This window comes from Phragmites australis, chromosome 10 (assembly GCF_958298935.1).
Source record: "Phragmites australis chromosome 10, lpPhrAust1.1, whole genome shotgun sequence".
NCBI lineage: Eukaryota > Viridiplantae > Streptophyta > Magnoliopsida > Poales > Poaceae > Phragmites > Phragmites australis.
This window is the reverse complement of record NC_084930.1, coordinates 31,255,817-31,277,645: the sequence shown is the minus strand read 5'-3', so window position 1 is coordinate 31,277,645 and position 21,829 is coordinate 31,255,817. Positions and strand designations below refer to the sequence as shown.

At 41.1% G+C, this 21,829-nt stretch overlaps 1 pseudogene; it reads left to right on the top strand.

Moving 5' to 3' along the window:
* The first annotated feature begins 5,653 nt into the window (after positions 1 to 5,653).
* Positions 5,654 to 15,107, top strand: LOC133930240 (pre-mRNA-splicing factor ATP-dependent RNA helicase DEAH10-like; annotated as a pseudogene).
* Positions 15,108 to 21,829: the final 6,722 nt, after the last annotated feature.

Here is a 21,829-nt window from a genome sequence, read left to right as displayed (position 1 = left end):
AAGTAAGAAAGTTTAGTCCCGTATTGCCCAGCAAAGAAATGTAGATCAACTTAAATATTTGAGTTCTCTGATCTCTTTGAAATAGAGAAAATGAGAAAGAGAGAGTATACTTCACTATATTCACACGCGTGTACGTATTCGCGTATTTTTCGCGTGACTTGTGACGTGCGGCGTGGCGTGGCAGCACAAAATTGCAAGCCCTTTTGCTACTCTCCCTTTTTAATTATGATCAATGTCATAATCAGTTATTTTAATCACGATCAATGTCTTAATTCTGAGGGTAATTGGTTAGTTATGGAGGCAGCATTTGTGGGTATTTTATGAGAGAAAACGACTCCAAGAGGGCAGCTATTTTCCTATAAATCCTGGAGATGTCCAGGCTTTTGAGGACATCTCTCTACTCCACATTTTCTTCTCCACCCATCCAGATCACTATTTTGTGTGCTGTGCTGCCGGATCTCGCAGGCCTTTCTCCTTGCCGTGCACAAGGTTGGAGGGTGAGCGGTATCTCCGAGCCTTTGCCGTCGTGAAGCCCGCACGAAGGACGGCAATAAGGTTTCTAGGCAACGCACCTGCGCGACCGCTCTGCACTGCTTTATCTACGATCTGCACGGCAGCGAATCGACACATCGTCAACTTCATCCCTTTATCAACCCGATTGTGAGTTCTTGATGAAACTGATGGATTTTTTTACTGTTGCTTGCTGCTAGGGTTAAAAGTATGTTCATCTGTTATAAATTGTGAAATATGACTTTGTATAAAATCTGGAATTAGATTTTTGCGTATATTACCAACAATCATCTGTTTTTATTTTCCTTTTTAACTCGGAGACGTTTACAGCTCAGCTGACGATCGATTCTCAACGCTCTTGACCGACGAAAATGCACACACATGCATGAGTTTCTCAAGCTCGTTCAAACAAACAATGCTCAGCTGACGATCGATTCTCAACGCTCTTGACCGACGAAAATGCACACACATGCATGAGTTTCTCAAGCTCGTTCAAACAAACAATGGGCCGTTTTTAGGTGGTTCTGTCAAGATGAAAAAGGAAGCCAATTGTTGGATGAATGGACGATTACTTGCTGTCAAATATCAACTTGATCAGGTAGTTGGGACGCCACTCATGGTTCTTGAGTCAACCAATAAACTTGTTCAACTTGGCAGCATTCCTATGGATAGTCAAATATTCTTGGCTGATAAGCTGGTATAATTCACATTAGTTTATGTAGAGTCGGTTGAATAGAGCTGAAGAATCACAGAAAAATTGACCTCTTGTTACATGATCAAGGGATAGGAAACTAATCATAGCACATGTTCTAAACAGATTTGTAATAGGCCTAACATGCTCAACTTTGAGAGCTTTGTTTGGAACGTTAACTTGGTTTCTCTCTTCCATAATTATTCACTACCGGAATCCCCATGTTTGCCGAGTGTGCCTGACTTTGCCGAGTGCATTTTATCACGCACTCGGCAAACCACCCCATATGCCGAGTGCCGAAATAAAGCACTCGGTAAACCCGGAAAATACACTCGACAAAGTCAGGCACTCAGCAAACTCGAGAAAATAAACTTGGTAAAGTCAGGCACTCGACGAAAAACGCGCCACGTGTCCCTCCTCACGGACTCTGACGGCACGTCCGTCCTTTGCCGAGTGTCGTCTAACGGACACTCGGCAAACAGTTTTATTTTGTTTTTCTCTTTTATTTTCTTTATTTTTTGTTTTCTTTTGTTTTCTTTTCTTTTCTTTTTTCCTCTCTTTCCATGTTAAAATTTGGCATTTTTCTAGGTCCGTTTGCTATTTTTAATTCATTAAGTGCATTTCTAGGTTTTTAATGGATATAAGTCAAATTTGTACTGCAAGTGCATGAAATAATAGAAAAAAATGGGTAAAAAAATTATATTCATATTGTTGAGTCTACTTTTAGGCATTTCCCAATAAATGAAAAGAAATTTGTAACATCTGGGTGGCAACACACGACCACCAACATGTAGCTTATTGGATTTTTAATTCTAAAAAAAGCAAACGAAGTCTGAAAAATATGAGACTTACCATGGTGTCATGATATGATACGTAGAGGTTGTGATAAAAATTTGAGAAGGTTTCGCAAAAGTTATCACGTACGATGCTTAGAAACCGAAGCATCTCCGATGAAGAATTGTGGTTTTAAGACGGAGCGGATCAGGTTTGAAGCCGAAGTGACGATTGAATCATTGTTTGACCTTGAAATTTTTTCTACACTCAAAATACAATATAGCATATTCCATGTTAAAATTTGGTATTTTTCTGGGTCTGTTTGCTATTTTTAATTCATTAAGTGTATTTTTAGGCTTTTAATGGATATAAGTCAAATTTGTACTGCAAGTGCATGAAATAATGGAAAAAAATGGGTAGAAAAATCATATTCATATTGTTGAGTCTACTTTTAGGCCTTTCCCAAGAAATGGAAATTTTTTGAAACATCTGGGTGGCAACACACGACTACCAACATGTAGCTTATTGGATTTTTAATTCTAAAAAAAGCAAACGAAGTCTGAAAAACATGAGACTTGCCGTGGTGTCATGATATGATACGTAGAGGCTGTGGTAAAAATTTGAGAAGGTTTTGCAAAAGTTGTCACGTACGATGCTTAGAAACCGAAGCATCTCCGAGGAAGAATCGTGGTTTTGAGATGGAACGGATCAGATTTGAAGCCGAAGTGATGGTTGAATTATTGTTTGACCTTTAAACTTTTTCTACACTCAACATACAACATAGCATATTCCATGTTAAAATTTGGTATTTTTCGGGGTCCGTTTGCTATTTTTAATTCATTAAGTGCATTTTTAGGCTTTTAATGGATATAAGTCAAATTTGTACTGCAAGTGCATGAAATAATGGAAAAAATGGGTAGAAAAATCATATCCATATTGTTGAGTCTACTTTTAGGCCTTTCCCAAGAAATGAAAAGAAATTTGTAACATCTGGGTGGCAACACACGACCACCAACTAAAATAGCCAATTGTACAGTACTGCAAATAATAAATACAGGATTAATATAAAACCCGAGGGGTTTTATGAAAATAGCCAATTATAATAGCTATTTTCGGCCAGCGGGCCGAAACAACCTGGGCTTGAGCCTTATTGGCCTTTTGGCCCAAGCCCACATTAGGCTCCCCCTCATCCCCTTGCCATATAAAGAGGATGGCCCGCTGCAAACCCTAACCGCCCCTTGCTTTTGCAGCCGCCGTCGCCCTTTGCTATGGCCGCGGGTGCTGCGGCGCCGTGTGCTGCAGGGTGCCGGAGTGCGCTGCTGCGCCAAACCGAGGAGCCGAGCCGCCGTGCGCCGAGTCGCTGGAGGACGCCGGAGGGCGCTGCGGCTGTGTCGACCGAAGGGCGCCGGAGGGCGCCGCCGCAGATCCAAGCCAAGGAGATGCCGAACCGCTGGCGGTGAAGTGAGGCGAGTGGCGGAGGGTGGGCGCCGGGCAGTGTGGTGGCGGCCGTGGCGTATTTGTGCGTGGGTGGTGGCTTGCGAGCTACCAGGCTGTTGTGCGGTGGTGGCCTGCGAGCCTTCAGGTTGTTCGTCGGCGCCAGAGGGGAGGTGCGCGCGTCGTCACCAGTCCGGCTCGGGCCTGCCGCTGGAGGCTTGGGTACGGTGGGAGGGAGCTCACCGGCGCCGCCGAGTCAGCGCGCGGCAGCGCCGCAGCTTCCGTGAGGGCGGCTCGTGGCGGGGGAGGCGCTTAGCCCTCCGGGAAGCCCCCGTGCGCATCTCTCCATCTCCCAGATGTCGATCCAGGCTGGGTCATCGGCGGCAGTGGGTGGAGGGCAAGGCGGCGGGATTTTGCCGCCCCGCCAAAACGCCAAAACGAAGTGCGCCCGCCAAAACGCGGGCCGCCAAAATCTCCTGCGTAGTGTTTTTTTTAATATAACTGCGCGAGTTTGCCGAGTGCCTGACAAATACACTCGGCAAACCATCCTGTTTTGCCGAGTGTATTCCTTCGACACTCGGCAAACCCCCGATACGTCCTGCTGCCGTTTAGTCGCTTTTTTTGCTGAGTGTCGGATTTGACTCTCGGCAAAGAGTTTGCCAAGTGCGCGATAGAAAACACTCGGCAAACAGCTGTTTGCCGGCACTGTGTATGCTGACTGCTGTTTGCCGAGTGTTACCCTTTGCCGAGTGTTTTTAAGCCTTTGCCGTGTGCCTTGGGCACACGGCAAAGTAACAAAATCCGGTAGTGATTTATGGGGTGGATGAAACAAATGCGAGGTTAGAGACGACTTTGCATCACTATGGTTAGATGCATCACGGGTCACGCCTGTCAGGTCCTATTTGGAACGCAAAGGCAACTCCAATATTTATAGATAACAGATAACTCTTATTATTGTGTTCTACATAGAGAAGAGAAGTGGGATGTAGATAAAATTGATATTGAGAGAAATCTTGCTCACGTAGAGGAGAATCTTAAAGAGCTAGTTTTTAAAAGAGTGAAAATAAGATATAGCTCTAAGCATTATGAGATATGAGGAATTATGAATAGAATCTTTTAAAAAGTATACTAAGAGAAATAAAAGATAGTAGCTAGAGATAACCACAGGAGATGTCTAAGAATTTCATGTTAGGTGCAAGGTTTTCGGAGAAACAACATAATTCCGTTAGATTTTTGTCAAATTCTTGTGTTCCAATGCACGGGGAAAAAAATTGTGTTCAAATGGAGCCTTAGGTTGTTTTACCGTAAATTCTTACAGACTGAGCTAGTTTTGGGAAACCTATGATCGGCTAAACAGTCATTTATTTATGTCATTTTGGGTTGTCTCTAACCAAAGCTATCGGTTGGTTCGCCCAGCGAAAACCGCTAAAAGAGGTGAGCAGAAGTATCTCATTCTGAAGCGAAATTCTATAAATTGCCGCTCCTAAAATCATGCTTCTGCGGCTGAGTGCAATTTAGATGTTTTCAGTATGTCTGTATATATACAGACAGTAACATTATTCTACATTCAACTTGTGCCAACAGACCTTCCTATCTCAACCTGCCCCCGCCCTAGTTAGAGCGCACCACGTGGCCGCGCTAGCCCACGTGAGCCAGCCAACGCGTACCACGTGGCGCGCCAACCGTGCCTGCCTGCGCGCAGCGTGCATGCCCCCATGTTTGCCTGCCATGTGGCGCGCGAGTCTCACGCACGCCTGTGCCCACGCACCACGTGCCCAATAGTATTCAGTAGTTCAATAATTCTTCAGTAGTTATTTAGTAGCGTCAGTAATTATTATTTAGTAGTATCAGTACTGGAAAAAACTAATGAACAAAATGACTAACAAAAACTATTGAACAAACAACTAATACTACTGACAACTACTGATACACAACTGAACAATTTCGCTATGAATTAGAAGTACTAAATACTAAACTATTGACTACTACTTACACCACTGAACAATTTTTTAATAGTTATCCAGCTATTAACATAATTACTGGACAATAAAACTACTAACAACTACTTAAGAATTACTATATGACAACTAGATACTACTAAAGAATTACTAGATGATAGCTATTGGACAACTAGTGATTGGATAGCATAGGACAAGCGACATGTGGCGGGACATGTGGCGAGTGTGGGCGCACAAGGCGAGCAACGCACGGACACGTGACGTGTGAGGCAAGCGGCATGGGGACATGTGGCGCACAGGGGTGGTGCGCGGCTGGGTTGGGTCGGTTGTGGCGCGCATTGGTAGGACGAGGTGTAGAATATATATATATATATATATATATATATATATATATATATATATATATATATAATGTGACTAAGCTCAACTCTAGTTACTATTACACCACCTCTAGTTACAATAAAAAATAAGTAGTTACAATATATATACACACATATTATATATCTATTATGTGTCTAAGCGCGACGTAGTTCACCTCTGCGTATATCCCGGTTGCGATCACAAAAGCAATATAGTTACAATCTATAAGTGTGTGTAAAATATATGATTTAAAATAACACCTATCGTTAAATATGGTTCAAAATGCATATATGGTCTAAAATAAAATTTACTAAAAAAATCAAAGATATTAAACGTGTCCAAAATGACAAATCAAGAAGTGTGTTTGGACAAATCAAGAAGTATATATATATATATAGACACGTTTAACATCTTTGATTTTTTAGTAAATTTGTCATTTTGGACCATATATAAGTGCACAAGTGCATTTTAAACCATATTTAACAATAGGTGTTACTTTAAATCATATATTTTACACCAATATTTCAATTTGCATCCTATCTAAGGATTGAGTTTATAACCATGCTCATGTGGCGAACAATTTCATCCACCTCAACTCACGAATTCAACTAGGAGGGAGGACTTTGGTTTCCAACCAAAACTTTCTTTTCTGTTTCCTTCCCGTTTGACCTCTAGTTGTTAGAGCCGTTTCTCCATATCAGGCCTCTAGAGTCCAAGTGCCACCGCTCGCAGACTTCGCCATCTACTTATATTTCTCGCTGATGATGCCTGCACGACCGCTCCTCTCCATTCATGTCTACCTTGCCGCTACCTCTCCTTAAGTCACCACCTGCACCGCCGCACCATCCCATCCATGTTTACTTCGTCGTCAGTCCGGTGCCTATCTTCGCAATGCTAGCGAATAAGTAATCGAAAGATCAGATTACGTGTAGGATGTTGACTTTGGATGGTCAGTGGTGCCATAAACTCTATTCCATCCTAAATGATATGGAGATACGACTCTAAAAACTTGAGACAAAGGGAAGCATGCAACTAAGAATAAACTGAGAGAAAGAAAACTTGGTTTAGAAGCAGCAGTTCACTCTCTCAGATAAATACATAGAGCTGAGGTGGATGAAATTATTTGTCACATTAGCATGGCTAAAGGTCAATTCCTTAAACATGGTGTAAATTAAAATATTAGCATCAAATATATGGTTTGAAGTGAGAGTTATTGTTAAAAGTGATTCAAAATGTACCAAATACACTAATACATAATCCAAAATAAAATTTGCTCTTGATTTTTGGCTCTAAAATAAAATTCTTTTTTGAGGAAGCCATAAAATGAGATGTGGAAGGGCATTTTTTCCCAGCTGAATTGGTTGACTCGGCCAGTTCGGTCCTTCATTAAGCCATGTACAATGTCGAGCGCTTGGAGGTAGTTATGCAAGTTTTCTTGCCAGCGTGGCCCTCAGTTCGAGCGCCTAGGGGCTTGCTGCCGTTTAAGGAAGCATTCAACACCTGAAGCAATCCGTTCACAATCAAAAGGCAGGTGCTTCTGGCTACCTGAGTTTTATAGAAACTGCTTGGTTTTTATCAACACATCAAGTTAAAATTTGATCAGGGTTAAATTAGAGTAGTGTAAACATTTAACCATTAAAATGGTATTTGATTTGAGGGCAAGTTAAAATTTAGTCGGTTAAAAATTTTAACGAACGATTTGTGTATTTGAGATTTATCTAAAAATATTATAGAAATTTTTTTGTCAGTTAATTTTTTTAAGATATAACTAAATTTTAATCTCAAAATAAACGGATGCTAAATTTTCATAGTACGATCAAACTCTTAAGTAACATACGTATCTACAAAATAGTTGTTTCCATGTCAGGGGTTAGATCGAAGCGTCTGTGCGTTGTACACGCCCTTAGCGCACACGACCAGGCCGTCCTCGTCAGGCGGCGGCGGCGTACGACGGCGGCGAGCCGCTCAAACCCCAAACCCTAGAGCAGGGCGTGGAGGCGGCGGCGGTCGTAACAACAGCCGAAGGCCGCCGGCAGCAGAGGCTCCGCCTCGTCGTCCGCCGCAGCGAGCTCCCGTCCGTTCCCTTCACCGCTTGCTGCTAGCACGCAGTCTTGCTTACTGAAGTGAAGGGCCCTAGGCACAAACCCTTCACACTCTCATTAGCTGGCGCACGAGTTTCGGCGAACCGTGGCTCGCAGGCTTCAGGGCGCGGGAGTCTGCTGCGGCGTCCGATATGCCGTCCTTCTCTGCCGGCGCTTCCCCGCCGAAGAAGCAGCACAATGCGCGGGCCAACTCTTATCACGTCAATGCCATTTCGTTGTTGATTGTTCGGTTCGTTGGTCTGGGGATTGAGTCTTAGCTTTGGTTTCCTCGAGCAGGTGGAGCCAGCTGATTCGGCAGCAGCGAAAGTCGCTCCCCATCGCGTCAGGTTTGCTTACTGAGCGTTTGATGCCTGTTTACTGTAACTTTTTTGGGGTTAGCTTGGGGAGCTCCAATTTGTTGTTATTGGTTCAGTGGAGAAGAGGCTGGTGGACGAGGTGAGGAAGAATGGCACACTGATCATCGTCGGCGAGACCGGGAGTGGCAAAAGTACTCGTAAGTTTGTTGCTGCAATTTCTTTTCGTTGCAATTGTTGTTTGGGTCAGGTAATTGTTAGAAGCCTGTGGCTTTCCGATGCTTTTGATTGTTAGTGTGAATAGGCTGGCAATCCTGATGCCAGTGTAAGTGTTGTGTTAAAAAATTAGCGGAAGTGGTGCTGTGACTTGCTTGATTTTGGATTTGGGAATATTTGGATTCGTTCACATGACAGTGTATAAGGGTAAGGGTTAGAAGTGCTTGCAGGTAGCAGAGCTAACGAAAGGACTATTATAGAAGTGAAATGAGATATTTCCCCTGTAATGTGATAGTATTGCTGTACCAAGTGGTTTGGTTACTTAGGAAAATTGTTCTTAGCTTCATATGGATTATTTGACAAAAACCTACTACGTTATTTTAGGTGGTTTCTTTACAAAAATAAATCTTTTATCTGCTATCGCAGTAGCATACCACACTATTATTGATTTTTTTACTACTCACTCTTTTATAGTTTTATTGTAGTTTGATTCTTTGAAGAAACATTCCTATTTTCTTTAATTTTATCATGCAGAGCTGCCACAATTTTTGTATGATGCTGGGTTTTGTCAGGACGGAAAAGTCATTGGCATCATTCAGCCTCGAAAAGTTGCGGCTGTTACAGTAGAGAAGCGTGTTGCGGAGGAATGCAATGATCAGCTGGGCAAAAAGGTTGGATACTATCAGATTTGATGATTCCACATCGAATGCAACAAGGATTAAGTACATGACTGATGGTTTTCTTCTGAGGTAATGCTGTATTTATGACGTCGTTAATTGTTTGATAACTCTGCATTCTTTTGTAATGTGCGTCAGTCTTTCAATCCTCTCTGATATGCTATTCGCAGTTTGAAAATTAAAGTGTTGTATGTCTTAATTGTTCATATTCCTATTGGTAATTGTTTCTTCTTTTCTCCCCCTGAGGGGTATACATCATTTAAGTTCAAATTATAGGAGTTGATGTATTGAGAATCTTTTTTGTTATGCTAATTACTACAGATACTTGTTTTCGGGACTGAAGGACATAAGGCATAGACATACACTTCCTTTTTCTTTCTCACAATGTTGATATATCGCTGGTCTCCTTTTATTCTGTATCAAAGCTTTCAAGCATATCTTCTATTATAACATTTTGTGAAAGTAACCGTCCCTACACATGCATAGACTTCAGATGTTTGGCATAAGAGCAAAAATGTAAAATTTATCTATTTATTAGTTTGTTTGCTATCGTATATGACATTTATGACATTTTTGTAATAAGTTGCTTTGGCTTCTATACCTGTATAACATCTATTAATGTGGAACCTTTTTATTGCTCGGGATCTTTTTGTTTGAATTTTCAAAAGTGATATTTTCATTTATATGTTGTCATTTTAGAGATGAACATATATGCTAGGCAAAAATTTCTTCTATCTTATGTGTGGCAACAGTCTGGCACGGGCTAATCTATATTTATTGTTTTTCTTTTCAATGTGTGAAATTGTGTTTTATAATTTAAACATTACTTTGGATTTTCAGGAAGCACTTTTGGATCCACTCTTGTCTAAATATAGTGTGATAGTTGTTGACGAGGCTCATGAAAGAACTGTTCATACAGATGTCTTACTGGGTTTGTTGAAAAACGTGCAACACTCTCGAGCTAATTACTCCAATAAGAATGGAAATACTTTGCCTGACGTGCAGGGCCACTCTCAAATTTTTACTCTGAAGGCATGTCAAGGAATAAGATGAGCGCCTCTAAAGCTGATAATTATGTCTGCTAGTTTGGATGCCAAGTGTTTTTCTGATTATTTTGGTGGTGCTAAAGCTGTACATATTCAAGGGCGGCAATATCCCGTTGACGTACTATATACTTATCAGCCCGAGTCAGATTATCTTGATGCTACACTAGTTACTACTCCCTCTGATTGCAAATGTAGGTCGTTTTAGCCTCCTCAACTATTCTCTAAATATAAGTCATTCTCAAACTTCTATGCACTTTTTTCTCTTTTGTTCCCTTCTTGCTCTTGTTTAATAAATGCTATCACTCTCACAAATGAATGAGTTATCTTTTCCAATACAGAATAAATAAGGGGCAATAATGTCATTTGATCTACTTTCTTAATCCTTGTGCATAAGTCTAAAACGACCTACATTTGCAATCGGAGGGAGTATCTTTCAGGTGAGCTGTGAGCATCACCCTTATTTGCATGCATGCGGTAGTTGGATTAGGGACAAGGAAAGGAAGTTGAAATCTGCATAAATGGGACTTCAGAAACAAAAACTTGCTTCAGAAAACATAATAAGTGAATATATAATCTTGTTGAAGACTATTCCCTGTTAATTCAACTGTGGCTCAATGCAGTCTGCTCTTTCTATATAAACTTCATGTTTAGATGTTTGATTTGTTAGATCCATTTGGAGGAAGGGCCAGGAGACATTCTCGCATTTCTAACTGGCCAAGAGGAGATTGAATCACTAGAGAGACTTATTCACGTGCGTGCTCATTTACTTCCACCAGAGAGTAATAAGATCCGGACTACACCTATCTATTCATCCCTCCCTTCAGAGCAGCAAATGAATGCCTTTAAGCCAGCTCCAGCTGGAAGCCGCAAGGTAAACATCATGTATTATGTCTGTTTACTATCTGTCACCCCATTCTATCTGTATGTAAAAATAGTGCCTATAATAATATATACTGGTAGTAATGAAGTCTGCCACAGTGCCACGTTTTAGCTGGATCTGTCGCTAGAAACATTAGTCACATTCCTTCATTTCCCTTTTTGCATATCATGTCATGGATTACTCAAGCAAGTTTTTGTGAAGGAATAAGCTAACATAATTTATCTGTTTTCACGTTTTTAATATGGTTCATTTTCCTAGTTGATAAATACTTTGTTAGCTTGCTTGCTGTTGTTAATTAGTTGTCATCTAGAAATGTGAAAAATCTGTGCAAGGAGGCAAATGAATTTGTAGTGCCCATATATACACCATTCTTGAAATTACACCTCAATTTATGAACTATAGATGTTGATAATCTCTCTGAAAAATCTTGCTTCAAACAAAGCTTTGCACATATTTCAAAGATGTCCAAAAATGTATGCAAGGTTCCTTTAATCTTGATCTTTTGTTAAATAGTACCTCATCAAGTGAATACAAAGTTAATCTTGCTATCATTGGTCCTTGACTAAACATTGTGTATCAAGAGCAACTGAAACTAAAAGTGGGATATCTTTATTAACTGTCATTTTATGTATTCGCCTGACCTGCAAAAGAAACTGGAACACACTTTAAGGTCCCCACGAGGCCACGAATCAAGGGCCATATCATTCTTTTATATTGCAGCTGCAGAAGAAATTGTGCACCATAGTCATGGTAACTGTTCTAGGCTATTTGGTGTTTCTGAGAAGAGTTATTTTTAATTTAAGACAAACCTTCTGATGCTCTTTTGTTCTGCACATTCGGATTCAACCTTCTCCAAGTTTCATTCACCAATGTGTCTTCCTGTCTACTTTCTAGTCATTTTTGGTGATTCACTTACCCTTGAAAGTCCCGCAATCTGTTAAGCGAAGTTTGACTGTTTGTGATTTCCTTCTGCTTGGTAGTTCTAGCAACAAATATTGCAGAGACTTCTGTGACAATACCTGGTATAAAATATGTTATTGATCCAGGGATGGTCAAAGCTCGTGCTTACAATCCTGTAACTGGAATGGAGTCACTAATCATCATCCCAGTTTCCAAAGCGCAGGCTCTCCAAAGGAGGTGAATCCAGTCGTACTTGTTCAATTTTTCATGCCTTGTGTATGTGTTAATGAGATCATGTGTTTCTTCTCTTTTTCTGGTTGCAGTTCTTTGTAGTCCATGTACTTAAAGAAGTGGTTGTCCAGCATGCTCGCGTAGTTTAATGTTTATCCTATGTTTCAAGAAGCGGTAGAATGAATCTCCGTGTGATGATTGACTTTTTTGCATCTTATTGCTTATATCTGTTACACATGGTTCCATTAATAAAACTTATGGGCGCTTTGTGGACAATTCAACCAAATTGATACTTGTCACTTTTTAATTATATGCCTTTTCTAACCTCATCTTTCTACACTCAGTGGTCGTGCTGGACGGGAGGGGCCAGGGAAGTGCTTCCGATTGTACCAAGAAAATGAGTTTGGTAAGCTAGTGGATTCAACTGTGCCTGAGATCAAGCGGTGTAACCTCTCAAATGTTGTACTACAGCTCAAGGCTCTTGGAATTGATGATATCATGGGTTTTGATTTTATGGAGAAACCGTCAAGGTGATTTTTTGAGTCCTGCTTCTATGTAAAATAATATGCTCAGGATCATTCTTTTAATTCAATGTGTGCTAGTATGCTTTAATTATGTACTAGATAATTATTGTGTAAGGGGGAAATTAAATATCAGTGATGAGATAATGCAATTTATGTTATTGTAGTGTGGCTAAGTGTATGTGATTGATTTTGTTACTTGCTACAAGTACCCCAGCTTTAATTTTATAGGTAATGCAAAACTCCTACCTAGACTTTATGTTACTGTAGTGTGGCTAAGTGTATGTGATTGATTTTGTTACTTGCTACAAGTACCCCAGCTTTAATTTTATAGGTAATGCAAAGCTCCTACCTAGACTTTTGTATGAACCTTATGACCAGCACTTCTGCAATGGAAACACCTTAATCGGAAAATCCGAACTGAAGTTTTTCTAGAAGATTCTCGGTAATATCCATTATAAGTTGAATAGCTTGTTGCTTTATATCAACATTGAGTATTTGCTAATTGGTGCCAAACCTACAACAGGACTGCTATTTTGAAATCATTGGAGCAGCTAATCTTACTAGGGGCTCTGACTGATGATTATAAGCTGTCAGATCCAGTTGGTCGTCAGATGGCTAGGCTGCCATTGGATCCAATGTACTCTAAAGCACTATTAGTGTCAAGCGAATTCAAGTGCTTGGAAGAAATGTTGATTGTTGTATCTATGCTTTCAGTGGAATCAATTTTCTTCTCCCCACGCGAGAAGTTGGAAGAGGTATCTATTTGAATTACTGGCAGCTCGTTAAATGTATGTCCAAAATGGCTTCTTATCATATATTGTGGAGTTACTCCGTCCAGTTGAAAATAGCTCTTATTTTGGGTTGTTCCATTTACTTTGCAAACAGGTGTTGTTTTTTAGTTTCAGGGCAACACTTTCCATCAAATGCTCCTATTAGTTGGGTTTAGACAAACTATATAAAAAATACACTATCTCCATTCAGAAATATATGACCTAAACTTCTCATGATTTGCCATTTGCATAATGATGAGGAAAACTGAGCTTCAATGTTCATTTGGTGCTACACTTTCCCTGTTGAGCATAAGATAAAGAAATCTGGCGTGTCTTCCAACTGAGCAAGAAATCAGTGCGTTGACCACTGCTATGAGAGCAATAATTGATACTTTCACCTTGTTTGTTTAGGCAAGAGCTGCCAGGAAGAGTTTTGAGAGCTCCGAAGGAGACCATATCACCTTGGTGAATGCATATCGAACAGGTGCGGAGTGCTTCGAGAAGAGCAAAAATGCAAATGCCAAAGAGAAAACAGTGGAGAAGGCTTTGAACAGATGGTGCAGGGAAAACTTTATCAATTACCGCTCTCTGCGACATGCTCGTGATGTTCACAGGTTAGCTTCTACTCCATCTGTTTCACAGTATTTGTACAAAAACACTGAAGTAGGTGTAGGGAGTGAAATTACCACAATAGGTAGTTAACCACACCCTTAATTCCCTCAATTAACAAGCATTCTGTAATGACATTTCCCAGTGAAGTGGACAACATTGCGACCCGTTCAGTATTATTATTAATGGACTGCATGAGCTATGAAATCAGATTAGAAAATGATGATATATGTTCGAATTAAACTTGATGCACTAACTTATTTTAAAAAGAAATGAACTCCTGTTCGTTTTAGCATTTCCAGACTAAGCGAGTTGACATTACCACTTTTCTGTTTCTTGCAGTCAAATCCAGGGCCATGTCCAACGAATGGGGCTTAACCTGTCGTCATGTGGAGATGACATGGTTCAGCTTCGGAGATGCCTTACGGCTGCCTCCTTCTTGAATTCAGGGATGCGACAGCCAGATGGTCGTACAGGTAGTATTCCTTAACTCGTGTTAATTATTTTTCCTTACACTATGATTCAAAGACTACTGCCATAAGCTCATCTGCACTTGATCATACCAACCAAATCTGAAGAATGCGGCATGTTTTTTTTTTTTTTTTTTTTTGAGCGGGTTTCCCCTACCGTGGTAAATATATTATACAAAGAAAGAGAGAAATTGAACAGAGATGCGGGTTTCCCCTGAAGAATGCGGCATGTTTGGTCCATAATTCCATATATTGCATGTACATGTGCGAAATGCGGTTATACCAAATCTTATGGTGTCCCCTGTTGCTTGGCGCTTGGCAGGGCACTGGCGACCAGCCAGAGCTTGCAGATCCACCCTTCGTCCGTGCTTTTCCGGACCAAGCCGGACTGCGTCATCTTCAACGAGCTGGCCTGGACACCTCAGAATTACATCGAGAACCTGACCCGGATCGACCCCTTGTGGCTGGCCGAGCTCGCCCGCAGTACTACGCTACCGAGGACTGATTTTGATCTATCGATATAGTTCCTTGCAGTCTTGTAGCACTAGAGTATTTATATATATTGTAGGATCGAGAATAGCGATCGGAGATGGTGAATAGGCGTGTAAACTTTTTTAATGGCTATTTCTCATATTCGTCATCCAACACTTCTCAAAATCAAACTAAGAGCAGAAGCAAAAATTGGATACAAGTTGCTATAGAAATTTTTAAGGCTATAGAAATTTTTAAGGAAAGACAGACTTTTCTGGATATATATGAACCTTAGGTTTTATTGAAATTTATTTTAGGAGTCATCGTTATAAAAGGTAGCAACTAGAAAGAAGAAATCTTTGAACTAACGGAAAAAATTATTGAAAGAAGAAATTATCTAAGTTAATAATCTAGAGGCAAGGGAATTTAAGATTAAATTTTAATATGAATTTTATATCTTTAGTAATGAGAAAAATAACTTCTTAAGATGATAAAATCTCAGCTTATCAATCAAAATAAACATCACAATCAAAAAAGAAAACTTGGTAATAAAGTAAGAGAGCTAATAGAAGGAAGCTAGAAGCAGATAAATACAAGCATTGGAGAAAATATGCACTTTATTTCTGGTAAAGGACACATTTCTTTTCAGCAGATTATAAAGTATTTTTTAAAAAACTCTCACCTATAACAAAGGCTAAGCTCTTCTATCTTTTTCTCTAAAACTCTAACATATAAATTTAAGTGGCTGATTTAAGCCTCTCACTCAGTTATACCCTTTCATTTATAGGCTTGAAGAGGTAGCTTAGCTCTTAAATTTTCTTATTCTCAAAATACCCCTTCCTTTCAATGGTCTCATATCTACCACCGGGGCAATTTGATATATTTTTCACTCCGTTCATCGAACGGCCATGTCTTCTTCATAACATAGCTTCTTCTCGACACAAGTTTCGCTATGATGCCACATGCATTCCATCATTTCACGATTTTGAGATCAAATCGGGAAATCGCCTTGCATACTTATTAAAGAGTGACTTATTGCCATTTGCTTACACCTTAAGCAAGTAATCTGATATCAACGTTGTACTCCGTCTTGTGATCTTGATTCCCGGCAAGTCACTCCCGCTTCCGATCCCTCTGGACGTCTTGTCACTTGCACTATTATTTCCTTCGCTTGACTCTATCAACACACCGTTTTTATTCATCTTCTCATATTTTGCTCGCTCACCGTATGTACAGCGAAGGAAATGAGACTTGCCTACTACTCTAAAAATGCAAGGCATATTTTGCATTGGAAAATCAAACTTTGTATATTTTAACTAATAATTTCTTAAATTATAAATATGTATAGTGTATAAAAATTATATAGTTAGATTCATATTTTAAAATCTTTTACACTATATTGGTTTTTAGCTATAAATGATATATATTATAGAAAAATAATTGTCAAAGTCTAATTTAAAAGTATGTGACACAATAAAATACGTATGGTATTTTTGGACGGATGGAGTATAATATGATCCTGTTATAATTCTAGACATTTCAACTGGATTGTAGCTAACATTCACAAATCTGTTTTCCCCATTTCCTTAGGAGCTGAAGAGTTAAAGAACCGAATGGAAACTAAGGACGTAAATTGTTCAGAATAATAGCAAGATGGAGTAGAATTCCTGTTTTTTAATGAGACAGAGTAGAAATAGAACAGTTCGCTACGGAGTACGGAGACGGAGAGGGGGAACATGAGTCGCTGAGTTTATATTTGGCTGACTAAATTTGAGGTTACATGAGTGGATGCAAGATTTGAGATTATAATTGGTTGCTCGTATAAAGATAATTTTATAATATTGATAAATAGACTTGTTTGTATGAGCGGATACAGAGCCTACATTCACCAAGCCAGTCTTGTGAAGTGAAACTTGAATGAGACTATATATTTACATCCATCATATTAAGCTACAACAGCGAATGTAGATAACCAAACATGTTTTTTGGATTAAGTAGATATATTCGATTATAAATGGCACGGTTTAGAGATATGCTATTATAAATCATGTATTTGAAAACATATTATTACAAAAGCTTTAAAATTGGAACCGTGCCATTACCTACGTCTCTGGCTCCATTTTATACGTTTTTTCGCTTCAGTATTTTCGTATGGACCATTTTGCCCTCATCTTCAACCTAAGCCATCAGCATCTTCCTTCGATACTCGCCCTCGCCATACTCATCTTCTCCTGCTCCTCCTCTGGGTAGGCCTCGCCAATTCTGGTGAGGTCGCCATCGCCCTCGCCCTCGTCGGATGCCTTCTCTACTTCGTTCCACTTCTCCTCCTGCGACGACGGCTACTCGGTGGTGGTGCTGGTGTCGTCTTGAAACTGATCGCTGATCCCCTTCGTCATGGAACTCCCCCACTAATGAGCTTTGCCTCAATTCATCGCACAGAGAGTGCCTAGGGCACCTTTCTAACCTTCCACAGTCGTCAATTGTAGGGCTCCCCAGCCGTGGAGGCCTCGCGATGAGCGCCCCTTCCTTCCACCGCTGCTCCCTGTCGGGCGCTCTCATTGGAGCTCCAATACCGCTGCATACCACACGGTAAGCTTCACCTAGGTTCCTAGCCACTCCCATCTCCTTGCTCAAGCGTGTGCACGACTGGCATCGAAGTTTGCCAACTCTGGTCATGGCCCCGCCACTCTCACACCCCGCTGGCATGGCTCTGGTGACCGTTGGTCCCTAGCTCAAGGATACGCTCATCACACCATAACCTTGAGCACGCCCCTGCGTTCAAACTTAGTAGGAACGAGCTTAGCGCGTGCATCCACCATGAACCGCCACTGCCGTCACTTTGTCACCGTTGTCCAGCTAGCTCCGACCACCTCTGGTTATGAGGCCACCACCGGGGGACTCCTTACTAGCTCCACGGCCGATTTCGTTGGTCGTCGGCCAGCTTTCGTCACCACAAATCCATCGACACGCGTAGCCGAAGAGTCTCGAAGAGCAGCGACACGATCGCACGACCTAGACTGGAGTCGAGCCAAGGGCAAAATTGTTCAATCACAAGTGATTTTAGGGCAAGACAATAAGATTCAAATTTCTGAGCTTTTATAATGATATGTTTTCAAATACACAATTGTAAGTATCCGCCGGCCCAAGAGGGAGAAATTTGGGATTTTGCCACTCCCGTCGTTGCCGCTCGCTAAAATGCCATCGATGAACACGATTACGTTAAAATGCCACTCTCGCCGATGCCCACCTCGCTGCAATGCCACCATCCTTTTTCTCCTCAATTTCTTTTCTGTTTCGGCAAAATGGATGATGGATGGACTGCTTTGCCCCTGGCTGAATCGAGGCCTCCACTGCAGGCAATAACGCACGGCTCTGGTCGATTCTTTTCTCTCCGCTGGCACGCAGGTAGCAGGCGACTCCACTGCAGCAGCTCCGACGCCCTCTCTGACTGCGTAGGTGACGCCCGCCGCCCTCTTCTTCCATTTGAGATGCTCCTCCTATGCCCTTTCCTCAATTCTCTTCTCGGATTGGAACCCTAGGTGAAGTATGCTTGCTAGAAGTTGCATGTGACCGGTGGGATGGAAGACAACCCAATTGATGTCTTTGTGGGGTATGCCATTTCTCTTTTTCTTATGATTTCGCGCCCGATCTAACATTAGCACACTACAGATTAAGTTCCCCTAACTCATTTTCTTCTTCTTCTTCTTCAATTTCCAACAATGTCGATTAGGCTAGATGTAGAACATGTAGAACCTGCTGGAACAGTGGCAGATGTGCAACTTTTGCTTGAGTATGGTGCGAACACAAGTCAACCAAGAGTGCCGATGGTTGATTGGGATATGCTACAAATAGAGGAAAAACAAGATGAGGAAGGAAGGATACAAATAATCACCGATGACCAACTGTATTTGTTGTTGGGATTGAGGGATGAGGATGAAGAGGCAGAGGAAGCTAGACATAATGTAGACAAAGCAAGTGCTGAAGGAGTCCTTGTTGTGGATGGTACTCATGGTGCAGCCATACCCGTTGATGATGCTATCCCAGAGGAGAGGGTGATGGTGTATGACAAGAATAACCCTTGCATGGATCTTGGCTCTAAGTACCCTAACATGATGGAATTTCGATTGGCTATGAGACAATTTGCTATGAACAAGGAATTTGAATTGGGAATCGAGAAAACTGATCCAAGTAGATATAGAGGGTACTGCAAAGATGATGGTTGCTGTTGGCGCATTGTTGGCCGCGTGCAGTCTGACAACAAGACTATTATGGTACTAACTTTGTGTCTAACATTGACATTTGTTTCAAGTATGTTTGTACTTATTGGTTCTTTAACAAGCACATTGTTGTTATTGCAGGTTACTGTAGTGATGGATGGTCACACATGTACATCTAGTAGCCGCAGGAAGACTGGCTGAGCAGGCACCATTCATTGCTATGGATGAGGTGTGCCTTCAACCCGGCTATCAAGTGTGATTATGTCACCAACAATTTAGCTTAGTGTTTCAACAACTGGATCTCAGACATAAAGGATCTTCCTGTCACTGAGCTTGTTGACAAGTTGAGGGAGATGATAATGATTCTGTGGGAAAAGAGAAGGATTGGAGAAAGGCTGCATGGCAAGATACTACCAGCAATCCTACATCAACTGAAGGCAAGGACTAGAGGATTAGGACACTTGACAGTTGTGAAAGCTGACAGTAATGCTGCACAAGTGTAGGACAATAGCAACAAGCAGGCTAGGCATGTTGTAAAGTCACATGAACATGAGTGTACACGTCTTGAGTGGCAGCACATCGGAAATCCTTGTCAGCATGCTTTGGCCTTCATAACAACACAACAGGCTAGGAATGTGAAGATGGATAATTTTGTTGATGACTACTACTTGTTGGACAAGTTCAAGGAAGCGTATAAGAGATTGGTAGAGCCACTTCCTGACAAGTCACAATGGCCAAATGTGGAGCAACCATTTGAATTGGGTGCACCTTTTGCCAAAAGGAATGTTGGAAGACAAAGAAAAAAGAGGATCAAAGGCTGCCTTGAAGGTGGTAGCAAGTCAGGTGGCAAGTCAAAGCAAAAGGAAGATGGTGAAGGACCACATAAAAGGATGATTAGAGGGCCAGTCAGGTGTAACAGATGTGCTGGATTGGGTCGTAGAGAGTCTAGCTACAAATGCCCTCTTAACGGAACCAAGAAAAGGTAATCCTTTGATCAATTAATCATTGCAAGATTGTTTCATTATTTGATAACCTCATTTACTTTGTTTTTTGAAATTGCATGAAGAGAAAGCCTAGGAAGAGTAGAAGCAAAGGCTCCACAGGTCAAGTATCAACACCAAATCGGCCTCCGAACACTAGGGAATCAATTTTGCAAGAAAGCTCGGGAATGGTGAAAAGAAGGTGAGAAGATTGTATTTCACCAAAAAAAAATATAGCTATTGCCGTGTGAATGATAAGAAAACCTATAGTAATTTCACTCATTTTATTTATGTGTAGACGCCTAGCTATGTTGATGATGGGTGAAGGTGCCTCCAATCAATCCACCATGACCTCCTCACCTCCATCCAATAAGTCTCCACCAAAGAAGATGACTCCAAAAAAGAAGAGGAACTAGCTGACAAGCATTTTGAACTGATATTGTGCTGCAGTCCCATATGAACGGAAATGTAGGTTGATATGTATTTTAGTCACCATGTATAGTCTTCTTTCCGAGATGTGAACTGAATAATTGATATGTATTTTTTCAGTCACCTTGTCTTAGCTCCCAATATGTGTATGTGCTTGCAATACTGGGTTTCTTAAAAAAAAACTTAGTTGCAGTCCCATATGACTTGATAAGTGCTCATATATGTATGTTCAGGCATAGATTTATTTTGCTTATCTGCCTGTGCACATATGTTCAGTGATCTAATCATACAAATTGTGGCATCCTCTGATGACATGGTAGTCACATGGCTGATAAGTGTCTGCTATGGCTAAGCGAAAAATAAATTCACATGGTAGCCAAAGTCACATGCTAAGCAAAAAAAAAAAAAGTTACATTGCTGACAAGTGTCCGTTATGTAATTTAGAAATGAAGCAGAACAGTTTGATAACATCCTTTCTTTGCAAACCCATATCCTTTACAAGTTCAGATATTGCACGTCCTTGTAGAATAGGCAAATCCTAAAACTGAATAATGTAACACATGGTAGAGCTAACACCTCAATTTGTACATACTTCACAGATAACATCATCATTTTGCTCTGACCACATGCCTAGTATTGCTACTACATCACTTAACAAGCATCACAATCATATCGAATATGACCACAACAACAATGACTACATTGCTCAACACCATCAACTGCACCAATTTGATCAGCTTGTCCATCCTTTCCTCAACTCTACCATTTCCTTTCATCTTCATGTCGACTGTACCACCAAGTGCCTGGATGTCTGCACTCTGTCGCCCATCCATTTGAGAGAAACTAGACTCCACAAGGAACTCCTGATACTCCTCGAGCCACTTGAAAAAGCCGCATCTACAGGGCATCTATTGTCATGAAAAAGATGCAAATTAGCCCCAATTTACAAACGGCTAACTCCCAATTGAAGAAATGCAGCAAAGTTAACTTACTTCTATTTCATTCTTGCGGCATTTGAAGAAGATACGCCCCCCATGTTTCCATGATTTGAGCTCCAACACCTGCTCACTGCACCTAGGGCAAGGGACAAGTGGGAGGCCACTATGGCATATCTGCGCTTGAGACATGGCGCCTGTTCGTGCGACGAAGCGGCGAAAGAAGCTTCCTTGTGACATCTCCTCAGGCAGCACAAGCGACCAACACTGATAAGGGGATCGGCGGCTACGTTGGTCCAGTGCTTCGATTCGACCCAGTGGAGGTGGGCCTCTTTGGATGGAAGGAGGGAGC